General features: G+C 40.3%; 2 pseudogenes; both read left to right on the top strand.

Moving 5' to 3' along the window:
• Positions 1 to 2,401: 2,401 nt before the first annotated feature.
• LOC103203961 lies at positions 2,402 to 3,776 on the top strand (annotated as a pseudogene).
• Positions 3,777 to 8,792: 5,016 nt separating this feature from the next.
• LOC103203960 lies at positions 8,793 to 11,458 on the top strand (annotated as a pseudogene).
• Positions 11,459 to 20,851: the final 9,393 nt, after the last annotated feature.

Below are 20,851 nucleotides of genomic sequence, written 5' to 3'. Positions count from 1 at the left end.
GGACTTTTACAGGGAGCCAAATGACAGTCATTTTCCAAACAAAAAGGGTGAGGGAGGGGGTCAGAAAAAGGGAAAGCCACCCTGGGCTGATCTACTTTATTGCCTGAACCCCTCCACACCCCACCACCTCACTGAGGATCAGCTGATAACAGGCTAATCAGAAAATTTTCATTTGGAAAAAATCTACTATCTTGATTCTGGCTTCCAGGTCAACATCATACATGTCCTTGAACAAATGTTCACTAGGTCTGGTAATAGTCTGGGCCATATATTGAACACCTCTCCAGGCTTGATCATAAACTTTATAAATTTCAACTTCTCTGCATGCAAAGCAACTATCCATACCCTTAGAACAGCTAAATAGCCAAGAGTGCATGCCAAGAGTGATGACTTCACAGATGTGAGTATTTTCGTTTTCTATCTCTTTTCAGAGGGGCTATCTGGTGGTGTAGTGCCTAAAGCACCTGACTGCTAACCAGAAGGCTGGTGGTTCAAACCCACCAGCCAATACTCAGAAGGAAGTTTGGACAATCTACTAATGTAGTGATACCACCTCAGAAACCCAAGGAGGAGTCGCTATGAGTCAGGTCCAACTCGATGGCTTGTCACAACAACAACAACACTTCTTCTCAGGAGCTTTCCTGCCAAGATTCCAGTCATGCTGTCTCTCTTTCCACCTATGATGCTGTGTTAGACTGGGTTCTCTAGAGAAACAAAACCAGTAAAGCTTATAGAGAGAGAGAAAGAGAAATTTATCTTAGGAAAATGGCACACACACTTACAGAAGCTGGCAAGTCCAAAGTCCTTGGTCAAACGTCACTGGAGGCTTTTCCCGACTCTTGCAGCTGCAGGGGCTGAGGACCTCAAGGTTGGCAAGCAGTATACTGGCTGTTGACTCCAATGAATTACAAATCCAAGATCTCCAGACCAAATGGTGGATTGTTCACTCACAGACAGTTGTAGGCAGCACAACAGAATCCCGATCCACAGAAGAGTGTCTCTTTTCCCAGGATGTCCATAAATATATCGGAAGCAGGCCACACCCACAGGGAAACTCCCTTTCAATGGATTGGCTGCTCAAAACACATTCATCTGATCCCATCGTGGGAATAACCACATCACAACTGCTTAAACCACACAGAATTGTGGTCCAGCCAACTTGACACACAGCTCCAACTATCAGATCAACATACAAGCACTTTCCAGCCAGAAATGTATTTTAAAAGATGGTCTCCACAGCTCAGGGGACAGGAGAGTATGGAAGGATGGACACTGGGAAGTGGTAACTATGGGGAGGAAGTGGGAGGGGAGCTGTCGCATTGTGGTAAACTGTGGTCAATGACATGAGACAAAGTATATGTGAACTGCTGTATGGAGAGTGAATTTGCTCTGTAAATCTTCACCCAAATCACAACAAAAAATAAAAAATAAAATAATAATAATAATAATAAAAAGATGGTCTCCATAAACTAAAAAGACTTGAAAGCCCCAAACTGGAGTGTTGAGATTTCAAGCAACAGTCCAGGCCTCTTAGAGGAATTTTTGTTAATTTCATTTATCTCGTTTTTGCCACTGGTGGCATAGTGCCTAAGGCATTTATTTGAACTGCTAACCAGAAATCTGGTGGTTCAAATCCACCAGCCACTCCTAAGAGGGAAGGCTGAGCAATCTACATCTGTAGTGATACCACCTCAGAAACCCAAGGAGGGGTTGCTATGAGTCAGATCCGACTTGAGGGCAATGAGTTTTGTTTTGGTACTTTTTGCCACTTGCCTAAAACCCCACCACCTGCCCTTTCATGACCTAAATATACCACACCACCACCCAACCCAGCCTCATCACTTGAGCTTTTTAGGTGCCATTATTAGCAGGATTTCTAGTCAAATCTGAAAGTAATTCCTACTGAGTTTTCAACAATACAGACAAAAAAAAAAAAATCATATTCTCCTCAGTTTCTCACTTACTATTCCATTGTTTTCAAACCAAACAGCAAGTGAAACCTTTAGTTTGTATGTCTGTTGTCTCAGAGTTTCAACCACACAACCAAAAGAAAGAAATTTCCCTCAAAGAGTGGCTTCCAAACCCTGCCAGATTGAGGACATGAAGGCAGCCTAGGAACATGCACAGTAATAGACTCAAACTTCTAGGTGAAATTACCAAGATGTCCTCCATATTCCATAATTCAATAGACACATGTTTCCTGTTTGCCTAGCTCAGGTGTAAGTGGTGTTTCTGTTAGTCATGAAGCAGTGTCCAGTGGATGTAGACAGGAAAGGATTTTTCTATGCATTGAAACTGTTGGTGTTCACTGTTTGGAATCAGTCAAATTTAAAGAATCAGCACCCCTGCCATCAATATATTGGTCCTAAGCATACTCAGGAGACAATCAACTATTCCGTCTATGGCTGTGACTGTCCAGGTTTGTGATGAGAAATGGGAGATTTCAGTGGAAAAAAAGTGAATATGAAATGGTATTTGGCAGGAAAGTGGCCACACTATGCTCCTAGGGGGTCCTCAAACAGGAGGGTGAAGAATTGCAGTTCGTTAAGAAAACCAAACTACAGGAAACAAAGCATGAGATATAGGAGGAAGATTAATCTAGTGATCCCCATCTGCAGCATTTATAGAAAAGTATTAGTGAAGATGTTGAAAAGACATTGGCTCAACATCAGAGAATAGTAGAACCTGAAGTAGTAGGATAAGCATGGAACAAGATGATAGCTTTCACGCTCACTGCTCTCAAGTCAAATGCGACTCACAGTGACCCCTCCTTGGGTTTCCAAGACAGTATCACTATGGAAGTAGATTGCCTAATCTTTCTCCCGAGGAGTGGTTGGTGGGTTTGAACCACCAGCCTTCTGGTTAGCAGTCAAATGCCTTAGGCACTATGCCACCAGAGCTCCCAAGCAGTGAGGAAGAAAAGGAGAAAATTAATTATGAGGAATTAGAACACTGCCATGGGATGATGAAAGCACAAGAAAGAACAAATAAAGAGATAGAAGTCATGGGGTGGAAGATGAGGGACATTTTGGGGAGCATCAGAATCAGAGTCTGAGTTTGGAGAGTATACAGAGAGTGAAGATGAGATGGAGCCTCACCTTAAGCCTGTCTTCATCTGAAAGAAGGACCAAGTGACAGTTCAAGTACATGAGGCTAAAGCATTAAAACAGAAGGAGCTGAAGCAAGAGGCAAAACACATGGCAGAGAAGAAGTACAAGTACACATTCAAAATTGCTGAAGAAGAGATCAAGCAGGAGCTGAAAGAGAACAAGTGGTTCCTGGCTGCACTGAATGCACTCAATACCAGTGATGAAAATTAAATGAGAAATATGAGGCATGGAAATTTCAAAGGTTAAAGACAATCAAGAGGAACTGAGAAGATCCCAAAGTGCTTGAGGAGAAAGCAGAAACCAAACACTGGTGAAAGCTGACGAAGAGAAGAGAGCTGAGCTTCAGTCAAATAGCAAAGTCATTACAAACAAAGTTGTTAAGGGCAAATATAAGTTCATACAGATGTATTATCACCAGGGTGCCTTCTTCATAGATGAGGATGAACAAGTAGAGAAGAGAGATTTCAGTGCACTTCCTCTAGTGGACTGATTCAATAAAATCATTCTTCCCAAGTCATGCAGGCAAAGAACTTTGGATGTTCTGGCTGTACCAAATACACCCACCTTGTGGATCAAGACACTTCTTTCAACTCAGCTTGGAATCAATAGAGTTCCCAGAATACAAAGTTCTGTAAACAAAACACAGCTGGGGTAGGAGACATTTGAGCAGACATCTGCATTAAGTGGAAAACTACCCAGAGTTCAACTACTTAGTCTTCCAACTACAAGACATCCAGGGAAATCACAGATCTTGGTCTGTGATTTGTTTTTATTTACATGGTATCCAGCCTATTGGATCTATTGCCATACATGTGATCCTGGCAGTCCAGTATTTGAAGAAGGTGCTTTGGGAGGTTTGGAGTCATGCTGAGAAATTTACAGAAAAGCACTATCCAGATACTATTAGAGACCACTCACTTAAAACATTGAAAACTCAAAGTTGGCAGTTAATATTTCTACATACTGTAAGAATGTCCATATAAATAGAACTAACGGGGGCAAATTATGATAACTTTTTAGGTACAGTCAATCACCCTAATGAAGTGAGTTGTTGGACCTGTGGACTCGGGACCATGCTCAAGGGGACATCAAGCTCAACTGGTATAACATAATTGTGGTAGTTAAATTTGTATGTCAACTTGGCTGGGCCTGGTTGAGTGGCTGGGAAGCTGGTGGTAGTTACTCTCCATGATGAGACTGGCAATCAACTCCATGATGGGATGTACCGCAAGTAGCTGAGTAGCTGCCTTTGGCATGTAGTCTGCTTCTTGTACATAAGGAGAAGCCTTGGGGATAATCTCTAGCTGATGGCATACTTGGACCCTACATGTAGCCATGTCATTGTTCAGCAGCCTGCCATGCTCTGCCAACCTTGGGACTTAAATGGACTTGAGTTAATGGCCTGCCTTGTGGTTTGGTAACATCTGGACTGTGGCATTTTATTTGTCAACCTTGGGCTTGTTAGCCTCAACAGCCAGTAGCTCCCTGAGTGAAGAGATGTCTCTGGCTTCAGTGGGGCGGGAGCAAGAGACAGAGCTGAAGCTTAAGGTCGAGGAGCTTTCACACAGCCCCTAAAGCCTGGCACTTTGAACCTGGACTCCAAGTCTCCAAACTGTAAGACAATAAACTCCTGTTTGTTGAAGCTATCCAAATTGTGGTATATTCCTGTCAGAGCGGCACTAGGTAACCAAAACAGAATACATAAAAACATTATTCTACATCCTATTTTGGTGAGTAGCCACTGGGGTCTTAAAAGCTTGCAAGTGGCCATCTAGAAGCAGCAATTTGTCTCTCCTCATCCAGAGGTATAAATTTTTATAGGTGAATTTAATGAATAAAAGAGAGTATTTCATTCCAAATAGATTGACTACTGAAGTTGTGTTACTAACATCCATTCCCTTTCCTACCATCAATTTCATCCCATTTTTTGTTTCTTCTCCAATTCTTTTGAAATGTGATCAGAGGAATCTTAGTTACTTCCTTGTTTGGACTCCCTTTTTGTGTGCTCTGGGCACTGGAATAAAGATTTCTGAGAAAGTTTATTTCTTGACATATGTGTTAGAGCTATTTTTAAAATATTCTTGTAAATATTTTATAATATTTTACTTGCATAAATGAATCACAAAGTCATTTTCTACAAAGCAATGTTTAATTCTGTGATTAAAATTTTTTCCACTGAACTAAACTTAGAGTGTTTCATGAAAAATTATTAATTGTCATATTTAGCATAATAAAAGCAGCTTTGGTGGCATAGTGCCTAAGACATTGACTGCTAACCAGAAGGCTGGTGGTTCAAACTCACCAGCCACTCCACAGAAGGAAGCTTGGGCAATCTACTCCCATAGATATACTGCCTCAGAAACCCAGGGAGGGGTCACTATGAGTCAGAAACGACTTGATGGCAGTGAGAGTAAGTGAGTGAATGATCGTAATAAAATTATTAAGAACTCTGACTTCAAACTTAATAAAAACAAACAAACAAAACAAAAAACCCCAGCAATTTAGACACAGAAGCAAGTAAGCAGGGTTGGGGGAAGATAGATGCCAACTCAGAAGATATCCAAGGAACTGAGGAGCAGAAGCTAAAAAGAGACAAGGACACTTCCCTGCAGCCAGCAAACAGTATCTCCACCTCTTTCCCCTGGAAGCAAGCCCCTGAATTTGGACTTTTAGCCTTGTAAGGCAGAATACTCCAATAAAAATAGCCACCAGGGAAAACAACTAGTCCAGAAGTTCTACATTTTTTCTAGTCCAGGCTGAATCAAGTTATCTCAAAAGAAATGCAACATTTCCCCTTGGTAGAGAGTTAAATGCTGTTATGGGTTGAATTGTATCTACACCTTATAAGAATGCCCCACTGCAGTTAGCTTGACCACAAGGACTCAAATAGTGCAGGAATGCCCCGCTCCAAATGGACTGACTGCAAGGAACAACCAAAGTCTTGCTATATATCCTGTTAGTTACCCAAAGCATTCTCTTATCCTATCTTATCACCCATGCACAATTGATCTGGTCTGTGTCCTTAACTAATCTATATGTATGTGAACTTGAAAGATACATCAATCAGTAGCTATGACGCTGTACTGCCCACCATGTTAATGAGCCTAAAGAATAATTAACAGGTGCTGAGAAAGCTCATGAATAATCATAACTTTCCTTTTCTACATCCTATATCAGCCCTGAAATCCCCAGCTTCAGGGAGCTTGATCTGAGACACAGTCTCCAAGATCCTTGTTTGCCAGCCTGTGATAAAGCTTCTTAGTACCTCAAAGCATTGTGTCTCTTCTGACCTGGGAGTCACACCAGGTGGAAGCCCACATGTCTGGTTTCAAATCTTATGACCTAGGTGGAACTTTTCCTCTGTCTGTCAGAAAAGCCACTGGACCTCAGCATGCATTGGCCATTTCCTCGCAGGAGGAATTTATGAGGCTGCTTCCCATGGTTGAGGCTGTACCTAGATCTTTGGTGACCCTTTTTGAGGCTGAGAAAACAGCCTCAGGTAAGGATCCTTTCTGGGTAAGTACATTTGCAGTTGCAATCTAAATCTTAGAAATTCTGCAAGATTGAGGCAGTTCGTTCAGTGTCAGCCACTAAGAAATTTCCATTACCTCTGGTGCCTGGTAATTCAGGGAGGCCAAGTGGCTGCCCAAGAAACTGCCATTACTTTTGCTTCTTGGTCAGCTGAGGGAGGGCTAGTGGTCGTTTTTCAAGATATCTTCATTTCTTCTTGGTGTTTGTAACCCTTGTATTCATGGTTTGTCTGGTTTTACAAAGGTTTGTCTGTTTTTTTCTGGCTTTAATTATAAGAGATGACCAAAGTTTCTCCAAGTGTAGCAGTTTAAGATACATCTTTCAGAATTGGAAGTATTTTGGTTGTGTTCCAATGAACACAAGATGAAGTTTTTCTGTAATGTTACCTGGTCCCAAAACCAACTAAGGGATGGAGAATGTTGGCCTGTAAATGGCTCATTGTGTTAAAACACTACTTTGCAGCTTGATTTGTTTTGCACTCAGGAAGGGAAACGGATGAAAAAATGTATGTAGAATTTTTTATGTCTTTGTACAGCAATAGGAATATGCAGAAACTATGTGAGATTAGGGTTGCTAGTTTTGTTACTAAACCCAAGGTATTAGATAGCCCAAGGGAGGATGACTCACCACTTCCTCCACCATCTGCACCACCTCCTTATCCCCCTGAGATGATTATGAGATCTGAGGACATTGTCTTTCCAGCTGTACCAGTAATAGTAGTAGATTTGACCTCAGGGCTGGCCAACCCACAGCAGAGCAAATGGAACTTCATCAGATCCCCACCAGAGAAGATGAAGCTGGGAAGCAAAACCTTGTTTAGGTTCATATCCCTTTTCCACCTCTGACCTTTTTTTTTCACTTGGAAAAATAACCTCCCCTCTTACCAGGAGGACTCCAAGTGGATGTCTGACTTATTTACCTCCATCGTTCTACCCATCCCTTTTTGGGCATTTTGCTGACTCCTAATGAGAGGGGGAAAGGTTAGAAAATAAGCCGAGTTTTCATTGGGCAGAGTTCCCCAGACATCTAAAAGAAACTGCAAAAGCTTGAGGGAAGCCTGTGATTGGGAATTTCCCAACTGGTTGAGATGGTGTTTAAGGTTTTTAGTAATAGAGACCAGGTTCAGGAAAATAAAGAAGCTCAAAAACTGAGACAGCAAGCCAGCCTGCTACCAGAAGCCCTAAGCCCTTTGGGCACCCCAAGCCAGTTCCACCCAGCATACAATCCTGCCAATTTAAAATAGGATTGTCTAATGAAAGGGATCAGAAGGAATAACCTGCCCCAGGCAGATGACCCAGCTTGGGTCAAAATCAGAGTGCATATTGCCAACAAGGGGACATTGGAAGGGAGTGTGCCTTCATCAATGGCTATCCTATCAAGATCCTGCCGTGGAGCTCTACCAACATGCTCAGTCTCAATGTAGAGTGTGTCTTATACCAATCACTTTTGAGATATAAAAAGAGGAGTTCAATGAGCTCAGCATTGAAACTCGAGTTGGTGGCCTCAGCAGATTCCAGATGAATAGTGTTGTACCCAGGCTATAAAGGAGATGCTCGGAAGAGAGGAATATGCCAACACACGACAATGCAAACGCACTAGGAAAGTTTATTAGCTAACTTAAGTTAGGGTCTTTGCCCTTACCAGGTCAGTGGCTCAAGCAAAAGACCCCATGCCCCGATATTCTCACAAATTTATGGAACAATATGGGGAGGGGCAGCACCAGGGCGAGAGGGTACAGATGATTGGTTGTTGCTAAGGGATTTAGGGCAGTGATCTAAGATGTTGGGGGACGTAAAGAAACCCCCCGGCTCCAAAGTTCACTTAGGAAAATATTATCTAGGGAGGATGCGGCTCAGGTATTTGGGAGACTTTCAGGAGTCGAGCAAATCTCCGATACGTGCTGAATCCGGATGGCTTTTGTGATGTGTGCTGAGTTCGGAGGAAGTTCCTTGATACCTGCTGAGACTGGAGGGCAGATAAAGGCCCTAAAGAGTCCAAAAGTTCTGTTGTAATGCTGACACTAAAAGGTTTCTGGTTAAAGATTTTCCTGGAGGCTACTAGAGCTCTCAGACTCACAATAGAGTTCCAGATAGGATGGTCAAAGTTCTTTGCAAGGAACACCTGGAGAAGAAAGTCTGATTTAAATGCCAAATGCATGGCACTATTGGAGATCTTAAGAAGCTCATTGTAGCCCAAAGTGTCACTAGCTGGAACAAGATTATCTTGAAGAAGAGGTACACTATTTTCAAGAATCTCATGTGTCTGTGCAACTATGGAATCCATGATGGGATGAATCTGGCACTTTATTATCAGTGATGCAGAATTTTTTTCTCCTCCTCTTCTCCCTCCTTCTCCCTTCTCTTTACCTCCACACTGGTATGGATGCTTGTTTTGAAAAACTCACATAAAATAAAGCTTACATGCTTGTAGAAAAAATAGGTCATGTTAAATAAAATCAAAATGGCCTCGGTATGATTGACAAAATGTTGTTGCAGTCCAGGACAACATCTTAAGACTTGCCATTTTCAAAACTTTGATCAAATACAGCTTCTTATACCTAGGTAGCTATCCTGTAAACCAGACCACCCTCATTGAACAATAAGATTCTGACAACATGTTTACTCTCATTGACCAATGAGATCATGACAGTGCCTCACTTCCTTGGCCTCATAGCACTTCCATAGCAAAATGTGTAAGACAGTGGGAAAGGACTTCCTTTGTTCCTCCTTTTTATCAATAGAAGCCGATCATTGCGATACTCACTACAATACATTTCCATTTTTGTTTTGGTGATAACCTATTCCGAATCTTCTGCCCAAGTAAACCACATCAAAGTGGAAGAAGTCAGATTTTTACTTGCACCTAATCAGCTTGCATCTGACCAGCTTGAGGCCAAAGAAAAGACAAGTTCCCAGAGATCACAGCAGACCTCACTGGTCTGCAGAAGAGCATCATCCCCCATATGGGTACCAAAAATGCTGATTCTCTGGTCCTGTGAGAATTTTGGAAATGAAAGTGATTTTCTAGAGATCTGTGTAGCCCATTATCTACAGTATATTACATGAAGCAAAAAGATGTGCAGTGCACTGGCCATTTGAGTGGATGCTAGTGGAAAAAAATTAAATATGATACAAGTATTAAGCAAGCACAGTCAAAAGACAAGATCATTTATAGCAAATACACTGACCTGGTTTTCAAGAAGTGATGAATGCAAATGACCCAGTCCCGCAAAGACCAAATGAAGAAGCCATTGAACAGATAACAAAAGACAAGGGTAGACTCCTTAGAAAAATCTGTATTGCAGAAGGTCTCTGTGGCCATGCTAGTTCAAGCAGCTGATAAATGGATTCTACTTTAGTATATCTGATAAACATCATCTAAACAAGGAGTAGGAGCTCTGGTGGTGTAGTGCCTAAGGCATTTGACTGCTACCCAGAAGGCTGGTGGGTCAAACCCACCAGCCAGCCACTCCTCGGAAGGAGGATTGGGCGATCTACCTCTGTAATGATACTGCCTTGGAAACCCAAAGAGGGGTTGCTATGAATCGGATCCAACCTGATGGCAGTGAGTTTGGAATGGTTTGGTTTAAACAAGGAGTAGTTTTTCAGCTCTGGAGCTAAACAGAAGATTACCAACATGGTGAAAATGCAGAGAGATCCAATGGAACCTCCAAGCTTCAAGATGAATAAGCAAATTTTCGGGCAACCACCTGCACCTGTCAAGCATTCTCCTAGCCAAAAGGTGACCATGAAGGAACAATAAGAGTGGAAGATTCCTACTTGTATTTCAAACTGGAAAAATGCAAAACTTTACACAATTTCATTAGACAAACATCTGGCTGCTGACGTGTGAGGATTGCAGAGTTCATAGCAATAAACTGGCTAAAGCCCTCTACATCACTGATCACAAGGTTCATGAACCTGTGTCAATGTGTGCCCAACTAGAGAGAACAATTGATTATAAAGAAAAGGAGAAAAACATCAAGAAATGACCCAGAAACCAGGGAGAGCAGAGATGGAATTAAAGCCCATGTGGGAAAAAGAGGATAGGGAGTACAGTCATGAAAAGGATGAAATTTGACCACATAGGTGGGAAGAGAGACAGTATGACAGAAGTTTTCCCAGGACAGCTCCTGTGAACAGGTCAAACTGGCAGAAAAATGAAAATCAAGACATCAGTGAAGTTGTTACTCTTGGGATGCTCAATCCTCAGATTTCTAAACAAGTTCAGTATGACTGAAGGCTCTTCAACCAATCTAAGTTTATGGAGAGTGCTTCTGCAGGTGGAGAAGATGAATTTACAATGTTTATAATAGGGCCTGGAGAGATGGTCAAGATAGGGCCCAGAGTATTTACAATCCCAGGAGCTCTGGTAGCATAGTGCCTAAGGCACTTGACTGCTAACCAGAAGGCTGGCAGTTCAAACCCACCGGCCACTCCTCTGAAGGAAGGTTGGGCAATTCTACTTCTGTAGTGATAGCTGCCTGAGAAAGCCAAGGAAAGGTTGCTATGAGTCGGGGTGACTCAAGAGCACATAAGAACAACAACATTTACAATCCCAGAGATCATTTAGATAAATGGTGATGACCTAGATGTCAGAATCAAGAGTAACAGATTTTTTTTTCCCTCAATAAAAAGTTTTCTGGTTTAGATTGTAGGCAGAGAGCCTGAGTACATTTCCTATAGTTTGAGGGAGATCCTGTTGTTTTGCACAAGTTTTTACAATAAGCCAAGCAGCATGGTAGATCTAAAAGACCCACAGACAGCTTCTCCTCCAAGGAGCATAAATAGGACAGTAAGAAGAGGAGAAAAGAGTAAATGTATGTCTTCTCAAAGTGAATGAACTATTATACATAACAAAATAATTCAAGTCACATTCAGGAATATATTGTAAATAGTCAAGACGAGTACCAGATCCCAATAATAGTTTTTATACAGAAGACAGGATGGAAAATTCTACTTTCAACTATTTCAATTTTTTAAAAGAATGGATGGCACTTCTACTTCTCCCATCTTTTAGGATTTGCAGAATAGAACACCTGCCCAATACATGAAGTTCAGATCATTGCCTTTAGGGTGACACTAGTAGTTTGGGATTAATGTGATGCATGAGAATGATTGTTAACAAAAATAAAGGAACTCTAACCCCAGTGAGTACAATCATGATTACCTATGAGAACTGTTGTGCCTAATAAATGTTTGTCCCTATTGTACTCTGGGGAGCTCTGGTAGCGTAGTGCCTAAGGCACTTGACTGCTAACCAGAAGGCCGGTGGTTCATACCCACCAGCCACTCCTCGGAAGGAAGATGAGGCAATCTACTTCCGTAGTGATACTGCCTCAGAAACCCAAGGAGCTGTCGCTATGAGTCAGGTCTGACTCGGCGGCACATAACAACAACAACATTGTACTCTATTTCAATATGGAGTGGAGATAGTAAGCTCTTGCTTGCTGTGACACTGTGTTTGAAATAAAAATATGTAGACAAATTATTAAAAAAAAAACTTAGAGGCTTATCAAAATAAACAAATAAAAGAGTAGTTTATGCACAGAGGCAAGTAAGCAAGAATAGGTGAAAGACAGATGATAATCCACATGAAAATCATTTGAACCAAGGAACAGATGCTGAAAAGTTACTAAGACCCTGATTAGTACTGACAGAAATGTCCTTCCCCTAGCACCAGTGCCCTAAAGTTAGACTTCTAACTTCCTAAACTGTGAGAGAATAAATTTTTTTAAAAGCCACACCTACCTACAGTATTTCTGTTATAGCAACAATAGATAACTAAAACAAAACTTTCCAGTGAAAATAGCCACCTAGAGGAAATACTAGTCTAACAGTTCTAAATTCCATTCCAGTCCAGTCTGAATCAGGTTATCTTAAAAGAAGGACATTTCCTTTGGGTGGAGTTAGATGCTGTGTTATGGATTGCATTGTGTAGTTTTTCCAGATAAAGACCAAGTTTGAAATTTTGCCAGAAGCATAGTGCACAAGAAGCATCCAAAGAAGACAGAATACACAGTTATTATACTGAAAAGAATTGGTCAACACACAATCATTTTAAAGGACAACACATGATTAAGAACTGATGGTATTGAAGGAAGAAGTTCAAGTTGCACTAAAGGAATTTCTGAAAAACAAGGCTCCAGAAACTGACAGAATACTCATTAAGATGTTTCAGCAATTGAGTGCAACATTGGAGGTGCTTACTCATTTATGCCAAGAAATTTGGAAGACAGCTATGTGGCCAACCAACAGGAAGAGATCCATATTTGTGCCCATTCCAAAGAATGGTGATCCAACAGAATGTGGGAATTATTGAACAGTATCATTAATATCACACACAAGTAAAATTTTCCTAAAGATAATTCAAAATCTTTTGCAGCATATATTGAGAGGGAACTGCCAGAAATTCAAGCTGGGTCCAGAAGAGTGCATGGAACAAGGGATATAATTGCTGATGCCAGATGGATCTTGGCTGAAAACAAAGAATACCAGAAAGATGTGTTTTATTGACTATGCAAAATCATTTGACTGTGATTTTGACTGTGTGGATCATGTTATGGCTAACATTAGGAAGAATGGGAATTCAAGAACACTTAATTGTCTAGCAAGCTGCCATCTAGATGCAACAATGGGTGTCTCCTCGTTAAGAAGAAAGAAGAAAACCAAATGAATGGAAACAATCAGTCCTAGCGACTGGTACACCATCTGATCTGCAACCTATACAACTATGAGACCAGAAGAACTAGATGGTGCCCGGCTACCACTGTCATCCACTTGGAAGGGATGTATGAGATCCTGCATAGAGAGGGAGAACAATGTGGAACAAAACTCAAAATCATTTGGAGGCAAAAAAAAAAAAAAAGGTGGGGACCAGGTTTGCTGGTCCAATAGAGCCTGGTGAAACCACTGAGACTATGGCCCCTAGCTGCCCTTCAGGTCTGGAATTGAACCCACACCTGTGGTTTCCAGCCAAACAAAGTATAGGCAAGTGAGTTAAACATTTACCTCAAGTAGACACACACCCTGGAGAGAACAATCATGGGAGAAGAAAGGGCTGCTTATGCACAGGGAGACAGCTCAGGGCGCAGAAGAGTATGGAGGGATGGTCACTGGGAAGAGGTGGCTATGGGGAGAAAGTGGGAGGGGAGCTGTTGTATTATAAATTTTGGTCAATGACATGAGACAAAGTATATGTGAACTGCTGTATGAAAAGTGAATTTGCTCTGTAAATCTTCACCCAAATCAAAATAAAATTAAAAAAAAAAAAGAACACTTAATTGTGCTCAGAAGGAACTTGTATATAGACCAAGAAGCAGTCCTTCAAATAGAATAAGGAAATACTGCAAGGTTTAAAATCAAGAAAGGTGTGCATCAGGGTTGTATCCTTTCATCATATTTATTCAATTTTATTATTCTGAGCAAATAATTAAAAAAATGGACTACATGAAGAAGAATGCAGCATCACAACTGGAGAAAGATTCACTAACAACCTGCAACATACAGATGAAACAACCTTGCTTGCTGAAAGTGAAGGTGACTTGAAGCACTTACTGAAGAGTATCAAAGACTATATACAGCCTTCAGTCTGGATTATACCACAACATAAAGAAAACAAAAAATCCTCACAATTGGGCAAATAAATAACATCATAATAAGGGGAGAAAAAAATAAAGTTGTCAGAGATTTCATTTTACTTGGATCCACAATCAACACTCAATGGAAGCAGCAGTCAAAACTGGGCAAAGTATTGCTTTGGGCAAATCTACCACAAATGATCTTTTAAAGTGTTGAAGAGCAAAAATGTCATTTTGAAGACTGAGGTGCACACAACCCAAGCCATGGTATTTTCAATTGCCTCACATGCATGTGAGAGCTAGACAATGAATAAGGAATGGTGAAGAAGAATTGGTGCATTTGAATTGAGATTTTGGGGAAGAATGTGGAAAATATCATGGCCTGCTAGAAGAACAAACAAATCTATTCTTAGAAGAAGTGCAGCTGGAATGCCCCTTAGAAGCAAGAATAGCCAAACTTCGTCACATATGCTTTGATCATCTTGTCAGAAGGGACCAGTCCATGCAGAAGGATATCATGCTTGATAAAGTAGAGGGTCAGTGAAAAAAGTGAAGACCCTCAATGAGTTGAACTGACATAGTGGATACAATGATGGCGTCAAGCATAGCAAGGATTGTGAGGATGGTGCAAGACCCAGCCTTCTGTTGTACATATGGTCACTATGAGTCAAAGCCAATTACATGGCAACTAACAACAACAACAACAACACAGTACATTGATATGCAATAAGTCAACCATATCCTATTTTTGGTGACCACTGATACTTCATGCAGAGCTTCTCAAGGAATTGGGTTATTTGCTGTTGTGAATTTTGGCTATTAAATGTTCACAGCTGCCTCTCTCCCTGGAGAGTTAACCTCAGTCAAGTAGAGCTTCCTCAGCTAAGATTTCCTGCCATTATCTCTTTCTGGTCAGAGATAATGAGTGACTAACCCTTCTGCCTCAACATGACACTAACTCTGTGGTGCAAGCTGTGCCCAAGGTTTCCCATGGAATTAGTTGGAAGCTAGACTTCAAATGAAATCACATCATTGCTTAGTAACTTCCTCTGCCCTACCTATTTTCCCCCCAGTAAGGGACCCTGAACTACAACAGCATGACAGATTTCTATTTGGCAGCAGAAAGCATCTCACACCAATATGCAATGTTGTTGCTGTTGTTAGGTGCCATTGAGTCAGCTCCAGCTCACAGTGACCCTACGTACAACAGAAGGAAACACTACCTGATCATGTGCCATCCTCACAATCCTTGTTATATCTGAGCCCATCATAGCTACTTTGTCAATCCATCGCATTCAGGGCCTTCCCCTTTTTTGCTGGCCCTCTATTTTACCAAGCATGATATCCTTTTCCAGGGAATGGTCCCTTCAGACAACATAACTAAAGTTGTTGTTGTTGTTGTTGTTGTTATTTGCTGTCGAGCCAGACCTGACTCATAGGACCCCTCCTTGGGTTTTCAAGGCAGTATCACAATGGAAATAGATTGCCTAAACTTCCTTCTGAAAACTAAAGTAGGTGAGACAAAATCTGGCCATTCTTGCTTCCAAGGAAATTCTGGCTGCACTTCCAAGGAAATTCTTCCTGGACAGATTAATTCATTCTTCTGGCAGTCCATGGTACTTTCAATATTCTTTGCCAACACAATGACTCAAAAGCATCAACTCTTCAGTTCTCCTTACACATGCTCTCACATGTCCGGCTCTCACATGTATATGAGGTGATTGAAAATACCATGGTTTGGGTTAAGCACACCTTTGTCTTTACAGAGTCATTTTTGGTCTTCAGTACTTTAAAGAGGATTTTATGCAGCAGATTTGTCCAGTGCAATATGACATCTGATTTCTTGACTGTTGCTTTCATAGGTATTCATTGTGAATCCAAGTAAAATGAAATCCATGACAACTTCAATCTTTTCTCCAGTTATTGTGATGCTGAGTATTGGTCCAGTTGTGAAAATTTTTGTTTTCTTTATGTTGAACTGTAATCCATACTGAAGACTGTAGTCTTTAACTTTCATCATTAAGTGCTTTAAGTCATCTTCATTTTCAGCAAGCTAGGTTTGGTCATCTGTCTACTACAGATTATAATGAGTCTTCCTCCAATCCTGATGCTGCATTCTTCCTCAAATAGTCCAGCTTCTCTGATTATTTGCTCAGCATATAGATTGAATAAATATGGGAAAGGATACAACCCTGACACAGACCCTTCCTAATTTTCAACTATGCAGAATTCCCTTGTTCTGTTTGAACAAAAGCCTCCTGGTCTATGTGCAGGCTCCTCATGAGCACAAATAAGTATTCTTGGATTCCCTCTCTTCTCAATTATCTGTAATTTGTTATGATCCACATGGATGAATGTGTTTGCATAGTCAAGAAAACACAAGTAAACATCTTTCTGATATTCTTTGCTTTCAACCAAGATCCATCTGACATTGGCAATGACATTCCTCATTTCACATCCTCTTTGGGATCTAGCTTGCATTTCTGAAGTTCCCTGCCAATGTACTGCTGCAACTATTTTTTAATTATCTTCAGAAAAATTTTGCTTGCATATAATATTACTGATATTGTTCAATAATTTCCACATTCTGTTAGATCACCTTTCTTTGGGATGGGTACAAATATGGATCTCTTCCAGTCAGTTGGGCCAGGTAGCTAGCTAGCTGTCTTTCAAATTTCTTGGCATAGAGAAGTGTCTCCAGCATGGCATCCATTTGTTGAAACATCTCAGCCTTGTTTTTTGCCAATTTCTTCAGTGCAGCTTTTACTTCTTCCTTCAGTACCATTGGTTCTTGATCATATGCCACCTCCTGAAATGGATGAAGATCAACCATTTCATTTAGATACAATACAGTGACTCTACGTATTCCTTCCATCTTCTTTTGATGCTTCCTGCATCATTCAATATTTTGCCCATAGAATCTCAATATTGCAAGTCAAGGCTTGAATTTTTTCTTTAGTTCTGTCAGATTGAGAAATGCTGAGTGTGTTCTTACTTTTGGTTTTCCAGGTCTTTGCACATTTCATAGTAATAATTGACTTTGTCTTCTCAAACTTCTCTTTGAAATCTTCTGTTCAGCTCTTTTATCTTGTCATTTCTTCCATTTGCTTTAGCTGCTCTCCACTCAACAACAAGTTTTAGAGTCCCTTCTGACATCCATTTAGGTCTTTTCTTTATTTCCTGTCTTTTTAATGACCTTTTCCATTCTTCATATATGATGATCTTGATGTCATTCCACAATTCATCTGGTTTTCAGTCACGGAGTTTAATGCATCAAATATATTCTTTAGATGGTCTCTTGATTCAGGTGTTATGTAATCAAGGCATAGTTTGGCTCCCGTGGACTTGTTTTAATTTTTTTCAACCTCAACTTGAATTTGCATATGAGCAGTTGATGGTCTGTTCCATAGTCAATGCCTGGCCTTGTTTTGGCTGAAGATATTGAGTTTCTCCCTCTCCTCTTCCCAAAGATGTAGTCAATCTGATTACTATCTATTCCACCTGGCATGGTCCACCTATATAGCCATTGTTTATGTTGCTGAAAAAGGGTATTTGTGATGAATAAGTCATTGGTCTTGCAAAAGTCTATCACATAATCTCCGGTGTCATTTCTAACACCATGGTCGTATTTTCCAACTGCCAGTGATTCTTTCTCTTTCTGACTTTTGCATTACAATAGCCAGTAATAACCAATATATCTTAATTGCATGTTTTGTCAATTTCAGACTGCAAAAGATGGTAAAAATTTTCAATTTCCTTGTCTTTGGCTTTAGAGGTTAGTGTGCAAATTTGAATAATAGTAGTAGTAACTGGTCTTCCTTGTAGGCATATGGATATTATGCTATATCACTGACAGCATTGTACTTTAGGATAGATCTTGAAACATTCTTTGTGACAATGAATGCAACACCATTCCTCTTCAATTTTTCATTCCCGGCATAGTAGATCATATGGTTATCTGATACAAAATGGTCAAAACCAGTCCATTTTATCTCATTAATGCCTAAGATATTGATCTTTATGCATTCCATTTATTTTTTGATATCTTCCAGTTTTTCTACATTCATACTTTGTACATTCCATGTTCCAATTATTAATGGATGATTGCAGTTTTTATTCCTGTTAGAAACCAAGAAAAAGACCACCAAAAGAACATGATTGCAAGCCACATGTTCTAACAACAGCTAAGAGAAGGTAAGGCCTCTCTTACGGTTGAATGCTTGCTTGGCTCCAGCTTTGTGTTCCTGGGATGGAACGTTGCCCCAGCAAAATGTTTGCTAACATGTTTCCCTGGGATAATGTTTTGCCCTAAGAATAGTATACCTTAGAAACCATTCTTTAGAATCATGAATCTTAACAATTATATTATGTTTTAGAATGATGTATCTTAGTGATTATTTGCTATTCCTGTATGAGATATTAACCTAATTAACTATCCAATACATTTGGACATGGAACAATATCTTTGGGTACGGGAAAGAGTAAATCTTTAACTTTTAATTAATAACTGATTGTTTTAAGGAAATATTTTATTTTATTGTAGAAGAATATTTGATTGAATACTTGATTGTTTTAAGGAAATATCAAGAATAATGATGTTGTGTGCTTATGTATAAATAAAGCAGGACGGATGCATCAGGGGTCGCTCTTGCAGAATATGCAGAGCATCTGCCTGGCCCCCATTCCTTTTAAAAAACTTTAATCCTTTCATTTCTCTTTGTTTTGCGACCTGTGCAGTTTTGCTGGATGCAGCATCTTCCTATTTTGAATCATACACCATTAGCAAATGGAAGTCCCGAAAGCTTTACCCCATCCATGTCATTAAAGTGGACTCCACTTTGAGGAGGCAGCTCCTCCTCAGTCGTACTTTGAGTACCTTCCAACCTGAGGGTCTCATCTACCAGCACTATATCAGACAATGTTTCAGGGTTATTCATAAAATTTTCCAGTAACATATCAGATGGTGTTTCACTGCTATTCATAAGGTTTTCACTGGCCAATTCTTTGAGACACAGATTGCTCTTTCCTTCTTCTGAGTCTGTCTTAGTCTGGAAGCTGTGCTGAATCCTCTCAACCATGGGTAACCCTGTTGGTATTTGGAATACTGGTGGCCTCACAGCAACATGCAAGCCACCACAGTAGAAGAAACGGACAGACGAGTGGTGGCTGATATGTAGTAGCACAATTTTCTCTCCCTTTCATGATAAAACAAATCAGAAGTCTGTCATGCTATAACAACTTCTGCCTCTAAGCTGTATAAAAGACCAGAAGAAATGAAAACTCAAATAAGCTGTTTGATAGGCAATTATATTTTCTAATCTCAATGTTACTAATTTAGGAACACAAGTAGATTATAATCTAATAGTTAAAAAGTCAGGCAAGAAAATAATCCACCAGATAGAGTTTAATCTGCTTCTTTAGCTGGGTAAAGGATCTTAGTAGACACAAACTCAAAAAATCTCCAGTCAGATGTTTTGGTATGCCTATGTTGCAACCGACTCTTAAGACAATTTTCCCAGAAGGAAAAGAGCAATGAGTCTCTGTCTCCCAGTTTCTCCTTTTCTACCTGGTGGATAATACAAGAACCACTCAATAGACAAACATGTCCAGATGTGCAGGATTTACCCTGGCCTGTGAGGACAGCAACTCTACAAAATCTAGATCCTGAAGGAAAATACTCTTGTAGAAATGACCTAAGACAAGGCTCAGACAAGAGTTAAGTTAGAACTCTTACTTTGTGAGTGCATATAATGTTACTTTTGCCTGAAAGAATTTTCTTATGACTCCTATTCTTTGTATCACCCTCTAGTACTTAATTGGGAGCTCTGGTAGCATAGTGCCTAAGGCACTTGACTGCTAACCAGAAGGCTAGAGGTTCAAACCCACCAGCCACTCCTCAGAAGGAAGATAGGACAATCTACTTCCGTAGTGATATTGCCTCAGAAACCCAAGGAGGGGTCACTATGAGTCGGGTCTGACTCAACGGCACTTAACAACAGTACTTAATTACTTATCCTAATTATGAATTTTGTACCTTACATTTTCCCTCATACTCATGGCCTTGAGTAACTGGGTTTTCAGCAATGTGACCTGGAAGAATGGTCTGTAGGTATTTTACACTTAAGGCCTCTTTGAGACAAACACAGAAACACAATGGACCGCAGTATCCAAAATGGAACTCAGCCATCCAGACACCAATTAGTTTGGTTTAAACACAGAGACTTTAGCCCAAAGAAGTATTTTTGATCTAAATGCAAACTGTCCTATATTCTTAAGAGAATTAAAGGTTGGGAAGATTGGCAGACTTAAGAGATCCTTATGAATAACTTACCTGGTAAACAAAACACTAATCTAGAGTCTCTTGAAGACATACGGTGTCCAAGTCTGATGTTACTGGGACATGCAATGCTTTCTAGACTTCTCTGGTTTCTAGTTAGATGCCAACTTGTTATGACCCTAGATTCTGATTATTTTATCAGAATGACTTCCTACCTAGTGGTGGCTCCTTAGCTACAGAATTTTCTGTGTGTCTTTCATTGATTCATCTTAAACAACACAAATGTCTAAAAAAAACAAAGTTCACTCTACTTCCTAAAATTAGGGGAAAACACTTCCCACTATGGGTCTGCAA

The sequence above is a fragment of the Orycteropus afer genome, unplaced genomic scaffold (assembly GCF_000298275.1).
Source record: "Orycteropus afer afer isolate SDZICR_OR568_19922 unplaced genomic scaffold, OryAfe1.0 scaffold00235, whole genome shotgun sequence".
NCBI classification, from domain to species: Eukaryota; Metazoa; Chordata; class Mammalia; order Tubulidentata; family Orycteropodidae; genus Orycteropus; species Orycteropus afer.
The sequence above is the reverse complement of the archived record's forward strand: the minus strand, read 5'-3'. Positions and strand labels throughout refer to the sequence as shown.